The 9,831-nt window shown below is 40.5% G+C and overlaps 1 long non-coding RNA gene across 1 annotated transcript; it reads right to left on the reverse strand.

Annotated features, from left to right (window-relative positions):
• Positions 1-1,294: 1,294 nt before the first annotated feature.
• On the reverse strand, positions 1,295-9,609 carry LOC106147803. The gene is made up of 3 exons (XR_001232775.1): positions 9,573-9,609; positions 7,985-8,060; positions 1,295-1,689 (listed from the first exon to the last, which is right to left on the reverse strand). It is a non-coding gene; the product is annotated as an uncharacterized LOC106147803 (long non-coding RNA).
• Between the last annotated feature and the right edge of the window lie 222 nt (positions 9,610-9,831).

Here is a 9,831-nt window from a genome sequence, read left to right on the forward strand (position 1 = left end):
TCTTTGAAGTACATCCCATGCAGTTTGGTTTGTTCATGAACTCTCTGCCTACACCTTAGTCTTCAAGATTTCTACCTACTTTGTGTTCCAGTAGATTTAATGTTTCTGTTTTAATTTTTAGATCCTTGTTCCATTTTGACTGTAGGTTAGTGTATGGTGATAGACATAGGTTTAGTTTTAGTCTTTGGCATGTGGAAAGCTGGTTTTTCCAGAGTCATTTATTAGTCTATCTTTCTTCCAGTGAACATGTTTGGCCCCTTTATTGAAGATAAGGTGACTGAGTGTGTTTGTAGTTGTGTCTGCATCTTCTAATCTGTTCCACTGATCCTCAGGCCTTTTTTCTGCCAGTACCATGCTGATTTTATCCAGGTAGCTTTGTGGTATAATTGCAAGTCAGGGATTGTGATACCTCCTGCTTTACCTTTGTTGCCCAGGATTGCCTTTGCTAGTCTAGGTCTCTTCTGTTTCCAAATGAATTTTAGGAATGTTTTCTCTAGATCTGTGAGGTATCTAATGGTATTTTGATAGGGACTGCACTAAATTTGTATCAGTTTTGGGAGTACAGCCATTTTCACAATGTTGAGTCTTCCTATCCATGAGCAAGGGGTATTTTTCCATTTTCTGATACCTCTTCACTCTCCTTTTTCAGAGTACTGCAAGTTTCACTGTCTAGATCTTTTACTTCCTTTGTTAGATTGATTCCTAAGTATTTCATTTTTTTGGATGTTATTGTGAAGGGTGCTGTTTCCCTAATTTCTCTCTCAATTTTTTGTTTGTGTACAGGAATGTTATTGATTTTCAGCATTGGCTTTGTATCCAGCTACACTACTAAGTTTACTTATTAAATCTCCAAGTCTTTTGGTGGAGTTTTTGGGCTCTTCTATGTAGAATATCATGTCATCTGTGAATAATGATAATTTAACGTCTTCCTTTCCTATCCTTATTCCTTTTATTTCTCTCTCTTGTCTAATTGCTCTTGCTAATGTTTCCAGAACTATATTGAATAGGAGTGGTGACAGTGGACATCCTTGTCTTGTTCCTCATTTTAGAATGAAAGCTTTCAGTTTTTTTAATGGTTTGGTTATGAAAGATGCACTCAAGCATGATTTGTTTACTGCCTCTAGGAATTAGCTCTAGGAGTCAGCAAGACCCTAGATGACAAAGTATCAAAAGTGAGGCATGAGAAAACATGGTTAATAGACACACCAACTATACAGGAAGTCAGAGGTTAGATCTAAACATGCACTTCATCACAGCCCTCACCTCATCTGGCCAAGAGGCTTCTCAGGAAGACTTTTTTTTTTTTTTTTTTTTTCTGAGAATTTGCTAGCAATGGAAACTGGAGTTATGGAAATAAAACCTTATTGTCTAAGATGTTTCAATGAATAACCACAAAATCATTCCTTTGACCTGACAACACTGGGAAATCCCCACATTATGCATCCATCTCATACGTTTGTCATCAGTTAATTAAAGTTCAACTACATGCATCTCAAAATCAAATTAACAATCGCCTAACAATATAAACCTCTGTCTTTTTCATGTAAAGTCTGGAAGCAGGCAGTCTAGGGCAGATATGGCACTTGGCTCCACTAGATCCTCAGGGACCTCAGCTCCTTGGTGCTCAGGGTGAGCTTTCTGGAGATCTTCTTTTGGTTTTCATGATTGAAGATGGAGGAAACCATGCTCCTGGCAACAAGATGGATGAAGGAACAAAAAATAAAAGAGTAAGAGTCAGCTGTCTTTCAAAGATAGTACCCAGAGTTATCATGTGGACACAATGGTTTTAGCTTATTGGCCAGAACTTATGTCTAGATGCAAAGAAACCTGAAACTTAACAGTTATTATTCCACTCAACTAAAAGCCAAAGGTTCTTAGGACTGGATTAGAGAGACAACTTCACACATTCTGCTCCAAGTTTCTGTAACTTACCCATTTATATTTTGTTTTATGCCACCGCTATTATCTCCAAAAGTAACTGGCCAAACATTTCCAAGTCTTTCTAAACCACTTTTTCTCTTACTCTCCATTTTTAGGCCACAACTAAGGCTGGCTTATTTTACTACCTCAGTCTCTACTGAGCACTTTCACAGAAGGTTCTTACTGGATTCTTCCATCTGCTCCTTTCTCTACCCAACAGCCCACACTCACTCCAGATCATGTCCCTCTCTGCAGCAAGAGCCATTGTCCAAAATATTCACCTATGTCCCTTCCTATATAGAGCCCTGCGGGGCACCCACTGGTTTGTGAGGTCCTCCATGATATGTAATTCCTATCTATTTCTCTCACCTTGTCTCCTGGCTCCTGCACACACACTTCCCTACTACAACAGCTGTACTGGATGTCAATTCTAACACAGAGTTCACTGACTCCACACATTGGCACTTGTTGTTTTATCTTGATGTTCCCCTCTGACCTTTTTATCTCAAGGCTCATAATCGTTTAAGATCTATGTCTAGGGTATCCCCCATGGGACATATTTCTTGACCCTTATTCCTGGTGCCAGATGGGAACTGCTTCCTTGGGGCCCACCCCCAGCCTCATCCATAGCCACTTTATGGAGCAGTGACTTTTTTTGCACACCTACCTATCATAACAGGTTCTGAGTTTCTACAGAAGAACCACCACATCCTACTCCTCTTTGGAGAATGAGTACTAACAATTCAGCCAAGAAACAGGTCTTCGGTAAATGTTCACTAGATAAACAAATCCTAGCCAGGCACGGAAGCACATACCTGCAATCTCAGCACTCTGGTAGGCTGGGGCAGGAAGATTATAAGTTTGAGCCCAACCCAGGAAACTTAGTGACTTATTAGATTCAATCTCAAAAGAAAAAACTGTACTAAAAAGGCTGAGTTTATAGCTCAGTGCAAAGGTCCTGAGTTCAATACCAAGTACCACTAGTTATTTTTTTTTGAAAAGCAAATCCTTCACTGAGAGGGAGCTTAGGGGAGCTGCCCTCTGAGCCCAGATCCCCTGAAGCACATCAGCATGCCTGCCTTTGCTGTCTCTCTCCACTTGAATAGCAGTTAACTGGTATCAGAGTCAGAATCTCAACTGTGAACTGGGCTATGCACTTCTGGCTCAGAAGTCTGGCCCCAGAGACAACTGTTCAGAAGGACATCCATATACTTGTGAGTGCGCATTTCCATAAAGCCTGATACAAATAAACTGTGCTCGAAATATTCTTTGTTAATCATATTGTGATTAGGAATACAGCCACCATCATAGAGCCAGATGGCCTGGGGTCAAACCCTGTGTGTCCTTGAAAAGGACATAGCTTTGTGCCCTTGAAAAAGTTATTTAACTTTTCCATGTCTCAGTTACCTATTTGGTAAAACAGAGATGACACTAGGTTATTGTGAGGAGCAAATGAGGCATGGCATGTCAAGGGCTTAAAACAGTGCTTGGCATGTTAAAAGGCAGCTTCCAGATTGGTGCTATTTCCAATGGTCACTTTGATTAAGATACACATGACCTAGCTAGTGATACTGATGGCAGTAATTAAGGTTAGCATTAATACTGGTAACAGTAGTAAGCAGCAACATCATTACTTTTTACTAATTAATAGCAGTTTGTATGCATTGAGAATTTTCTCTGCGCTGGTACAAAAGCATGACTGGAAGCTTTTGCTACCTATCCCCCTTCCCTGCCAGCCCGCAAAGCTCACCTGACCTTCCCCAGAAGACTGACACTGAACCTAGCCAACTTCAGGCCATGTCCTTTTGCTTACTAAGATTTATCCACCTTTTAGTACAATGCCTGGCACAAGTAGGGTAGGTGGTGCTCAGTAAATATTTGTGGCAGGCATGAACTACAACAAGGCGGTCATGTGTTCCATAACTCAAGGGGTTGTATATGGTGTGCAGACTGTCCCTAGAATAAGGTCCTTCCAAATTTCAGCTGTGTTGGTGCAACCTTCATACGAGATTCTATGCTAGTGCCTGAGTATGCACCTTTTCAGGATTACAGTTGCAAAGTGGCTCTATCGTAACTGTGTTTGCAAAACTTTCTCACCTCTAGAGTTGATAATCCAATATAATCAGACTATTTACTCATATTTTTATGTTGGTCACTCAAAACAGTGGTTATTTTTTATTTAAAAAATTTAAATTGAAACATAAAAGACAAAAACTGTACTTATTAACAGGGTACCATGTGATGTTTCAATATATGCATGCATTGTATAATGCTTAAATCAATTTAAATGTATCTATCTCCTTACAATAAAAACAATCAAAATTTTTTCTTCTAGCTTTCTGAAACACACAGTATATTATCTCCAGGCAACTCACTATGCAACAGCATGCTAGAACTTCTTGTTTTTCATCTAACTGCAATTTAGCACCCACTCACTAACTTTTCCCCATTCTTCCCCTAGCCTCTGGTCCAATCTTGGCTTCTATGAGATTGATGTTTTTTTAGATTCCATATGAGTGACACTGTGTGGTCCTTCTTTTTATGGGTCTAGATTGCTTCACATAACATATTTATCTCTAGTGCCATCCACATTATCACAGATGACAGGATTTCCCTCTTTTTATGGCTAAATAGAATCCCATTGTGTGTATATACCACATTTTCTTTATCCATTCATCAGTCAACGGACACTTAGTTGTTCCTATTTCTTGGCTGTTGAAAACAGTGCTGTAAACAGCAATATAGTTAGCAGGCATTCAATAAATATGTATTGGGGCTGGGGATTTAGCTCAGCGGCAAAAGCGCCTGGCTGGCAAGCGCAACGTCGTGAGTTCGGTTCCTGGTACCGGAGAAAAACCAAAAAAAAATAAATAAATAAATAAATATGTATTGTCCAGTGAAATTATTCTTTGGATCTATTTCCAAGGTTTTTATATCCCCGGCAACGCACTTTAGTAAAATGTGAGATGGAGGAGAGCAAGGCCTTTGTTTTGTAGCATAGGAGAAGGAAGACAGAAACAGGAGAGGTAGCAGAAGATAAACAACCCAGAGCCTGAAGTGTTCTAATGCAGGTCAGTTCTAAGAACTTGTTAACTTGTGAAGATACACAACTGCATGCTTCAATGCCCAGTACCCCTTTTTAAGTCTCTGTATGTCTTGTGGGGTAGACATATTCCAGTGTGAAGACCTTGGCCTTTACCTCATTAATCAGAGACGCAGTGTTATTGTTTTAATGGAGAGAAGGCATGTTGGCACCAGGAAGGGCCAGGAGAAAAGCTTCTTTGGATTGTAATCACTAAAGGCTGGAAGCTTCCCAAACAAAGATCAACCTAAAAAGAAATGTTGGAAGAAAAATTCATGCTTTAACTCAATCCCACAGAAGAAAAACTTGGAAATCAACTATGTGGAAGGGCGTGGTTATCCCAACTTCACATCAAACATCAAGGGAGCCAACACCAGTGAAAATACATTGAAATTACATTAACTCTCAGTGTCAAGATAATTACACAGAAGAACACACACAGAGATTCGGATCCACTGATTCATACATTCAGATACTTATGGAATGGCCAAGATGTGCCTGGCACAGTGTTCGGTATTCGATATAGCAACAAATTATACCTAAGCAACTCACGCATTTTGGACTTGAAGCTAAACTAGCCACTGTTCTAGGTGTTGTACTCAGATATATGCTTTTAAAAACCCTATTTCAGCCACAAAAGGAAACCTCATGATTTGGATTGGGGAGGAAGAAATAACACAACAGCATTAAAGTCCACTACTTCCTGTTTTTCTAGTCAAATACTATCTATCAAGTTAAATATCGACAATCTACTACATAGTGAAATCCCTCAGACGATTCCAAATCTACTGCTTGGAAGCTAGGAGGACAGACTGAATTCAATTTTCAGTTTTTGCAGAGTACACATAAACAAATCCTGATATAATTTTCACATGAGATGCCTTCATAGCCTAAGCTGGTCTTGCTAAACCATCCTCTTCCTTTTCTTTGACCTCAAGCTACATCACAGCATCCTAAAAATCCCGCTCTCATTGGCCTTTCAAAAGTTTGCATGAGTTGTCTTTCTCCTAATACACACACACACACACACACACACACACACACACTCTTACTCATAGTTTAAGAAGACCGAAAAACCCGAAGGCGTGTTTTCCATAGCACTTCAGCTCACGGCAGTAACTTTAATATAAATGTTGACTCATAGGAAAACAGTAGCCAACTGGAACTGTAGCTTAGAAATGCAGCACAAAGCAAGACCTGCTCCACAAATACGTTTCTTCTCTTCGCTGCCACAGCAGCTCACATTCACCTACAGTTCGCAGAATCAGGGAACAGGTGTAAAGGAGCGCTCATTAAGGTGCCATTTCTGGCAGTGATGATGAATACCAAGCCCCTCCCTGGTACGCTAGTGAACACTCCACTGCCTCATCTCCTCCCAAGCCACCCTCGAAATGCTTCCAGTAGTATCTGCTCCTGTGGCTTCCCAACCCCTAGCCAGGGTTTGTGTGACTGAACCTTCAAGCAGAGACATGGGATGATTAGAAGCTTTTCAAGATAATCACCTCTTCCTGTCTGGTCCTCTGCCAAGACCTCCCCTTCCAAAATTTGGTCACAAGTGGTTTCCCTTGAAAGGACTATTCAACTTTTAGAAAACCCACAGGAAGAAACTGGAAAAATTCATATGCTACAAAAAATTGGGTACATGGCTGCTAATAAATTTCCTTGTCCTCTTATCTCCAGTCTTTTTGCCATCAGAGAGACAGAGACAGAGACAGAGAGACGGAGGAGAATCAGAATCAGAAATCTGAAACTGTATAGTGGTTCTTTTGAACCAGTCAGCTCTTGGTCAGAAAGGGAAGATAAGGGGGAGAAGACAGGGGCACCAGAGGGAAGGCTAATTACTCATCCCCTCACACACACACAAAGGTCACTTACAGATTAAACACAAGGGACATGAGCCTCAGAACCAGACCTGGCTCTGACTTCCTGCCCTGCCACTTCTCATGTGACGGGGAAGCTTCACTTGTCATTCCTCATCTTAAACATGAGATGGTGGAATAAAGACAATGTCCAACATTTAGTAAATGTTAAATCAATAGTGGTGAAAGGCTCCTGTCCTAGCCCCTTTTCTATTGCTACAGCCAAGTACCCAGCACTAAGTGACGAATGAGTTTATTTTGGCTCACAGTTCTAGAGATGGGAAAGTCTAAGAATATGGTGCCAGCATCTGCTCAGCTTCTGGTGAAGCTCTTGGGCTGCATCACAAAAAAGGCAGAGAAATGGAAGGGAAGGAGGCTTCCAGTTCTGTGGACACTTATTCCTCGAGACCTATTCCAGTCTTGAAAGAACCAACCCAGTCTCTAGAGGAAGATGTCAATCTATTCATGAGAGTAATGCCCCACCACCTCATCCTCTTCTAGTGGACCAGACCTCGTAAGTTCCACCGCCTTGCAGTACCATGACATAGGGGACCAAGCTTCCAGTACATGAATTTCTGACAGGTAAACCATATCCAAACTTTAGATAGTGCCTAATAGTTATACCAGGTATCTTATTTACCAGGTAGCTTATGATTTATTATGTGTGAGGCATTTGCAAGAATTTTAATTTGCTCATCACTTCTGTGATATCATTATCCCTGTTTTAATGAGTAGAAACCTATAGAAGAAAATAGTGTAAATATCTTGCCCAAAGCCACCTGGATACCAAGAGACTATGCCTATGCTTACAAGCCATGAGGCTCGGGACAGCGCTGTCCAGTGGGCCTTTCTGCAAGAGTGGAAATGTTCTATAATCCATGCTCTCCAACAAGATAGACACCAGCCATGTGAGGTGGTAAGTACTTTCTTGCTTTTAAAGATGGATCTACGTGGCCTACGCTAGCCTGGAACTCCTGAGCTCAAGCAATCCTCCTACCTTGGCCTTCCAAATGGTTGAGATTACAGGCATGTGCCACCATCCCCAACTTTGTTGAGCACTTGAATGTGCCTCGTGCAACTGAGGAGCTGAATTTTTATTTTTAATTAATGTAAAACTACTCACATGTGGTTAGTTGCTGTCCCTTCAGACAGCCCAGCTGAACTATAAAGATCAGTCACTCCCAAAGTAGGCAACAGACCTCAAAAGAAACAATAATAGCGTTAATTTCTTTAGACATGTGGCTGTTATGTAGAAGTAGATTTTTATCACATTACTAGTAGTATAACATCTCCCTGTTATTTCTACCCATGTGGCAAACTTATTTTTGTAATTGCAAGAGTAATATTTTATTTCTAAAAAGCCAAACTAAATCATATAAACTTTTTAATGAAAGTTCCTCTCCCCCCACCACCACCCATACATTAATCCCTTTTAGGTTATATCACACAAATTCTATGTCTCAATACATATGTACATGAGTGTACTTAAGGGATCAAAATGGAGTCAAACCCCATTCACTGTTCTACAACAATAACTATTGAAATCTTACAACTTGTTCACTTTTCATATTAATTGCACACATTACTATCTCATGCTTTGCTAGTACCCATTTCATTGTATGGCTGTACTCTCAGTTACTGACCCTTTATTGATAGACATCTTATTAATTTTAACTTTATTGGCTGTAAATACTGTAATGAGTACACAATCACTGTGGAGCTGCAGTTTTGTAAGACTGTTCCCTAAAAGTACTTCAGCACACACTCTTGCTTGTGTACCACCAAAAATTCCTGTATCTCTTCTTTGCTAATAGAATAGACTTTGTTCAGAGTCTACTCTGACTCCAGAGAACTGGGACTTAAATCCAGATTGATCTAGGTGAGTCAGATGAGCCTGCTCTCACTGGCAGTGATTGGTTAATGCTTAGGGATCTAAGTCAAGTCTACCTAATGGGAAATAGCAGAAAGAAGCTAGAAGTCTTGAAAAAACAAAGGGCACAGAGACATTCTGTAAGAGCATCGTGTTAGGAGTTGCTTTACCATTCACACAGCTTTGAAAGAATTCAGGCTGGGAAAGAGGCAAACAAGCCAAGGATAACAGAGAGCTGAGAGATAAAAAGAACTCAAATTCTTAAAGAACCACTGAGCTGCTGAATTAACCAACCCTGGAGTTTCCCTACCTCTAGGCTTCTTGAAAAGTAAGTTATTTTTCCATTCAGCCAGTTGTGCTTGAGTTTATATCACTGTAGAACCAAAACTGCCCGAAGTAGTACAAAAGAAACTGCTGGCTCAGAGAGGATGTGAAGACTTTTATTGTAGTGGGTAGCTCAAGGTCACTTCTGTTTAGCTTTCCAGCATAATGCAGAAGGAGTCTTGCGGGCTTGGATATGTCATGGCAGGTTCACTGCTTCATTAGGTGAGGTATATTTGAACAGCTCCCCCATCAGTACCCCTGCCTCTGATACACACCGATGATACTGACTTAAACATAAGCCCAGAAATCCAGCCAGACTAAAGATGGAGATCTGCCAGAGATGTGCTTCCTAGCCTTTTTCATGTCACATTACACATAGAAAATGATAATGTTTTAGGGTACATTGGGATGCATGGGTAATGCTACTCAAAGCAAATAATGCTCAGTGTAAGATTCCAGGTGTGTGTGGTTGTGCCTGGCCACCTGGAGGACAGACAAGCACAAGGTTGTAGCTCACCTGAAACCCATTCATGGAACACTGATCATGAGGTCTCTGTTAAAAAAAAAAAAAAAAAAATCCTCATATTTCAGCAATTCTAAGCAACACATTTTCCTCACATTTTAACATCTCTGAAATCAGCACACATCTTACAACTAATAATGTTTTATAAATGCTGTCAGCAGGTGGTATGATGGCACTGACATTTTCCACATTTGCAGAAAATCAGTCTGATAATCTTTTGTTGGTCTCTTCTAGAGAAGTCAAGAAAATCCCA

This window comes from Chinchilla lanigera, unplaced genomic scaffold (assembly GCF_000276665.1).
Source record: "Chinchilla lanigera isolate Chin_1 unplaced genomic scaffold, ChiLan1.0 scaffold00009, whole genome shotgun sequence".
Lineage (NCBI taxonomy): Eukaryota > Metazoa > Chordata > Mammalia > Rodentia > Chinchillidae > Chinchilla > Chinchilla lanigera.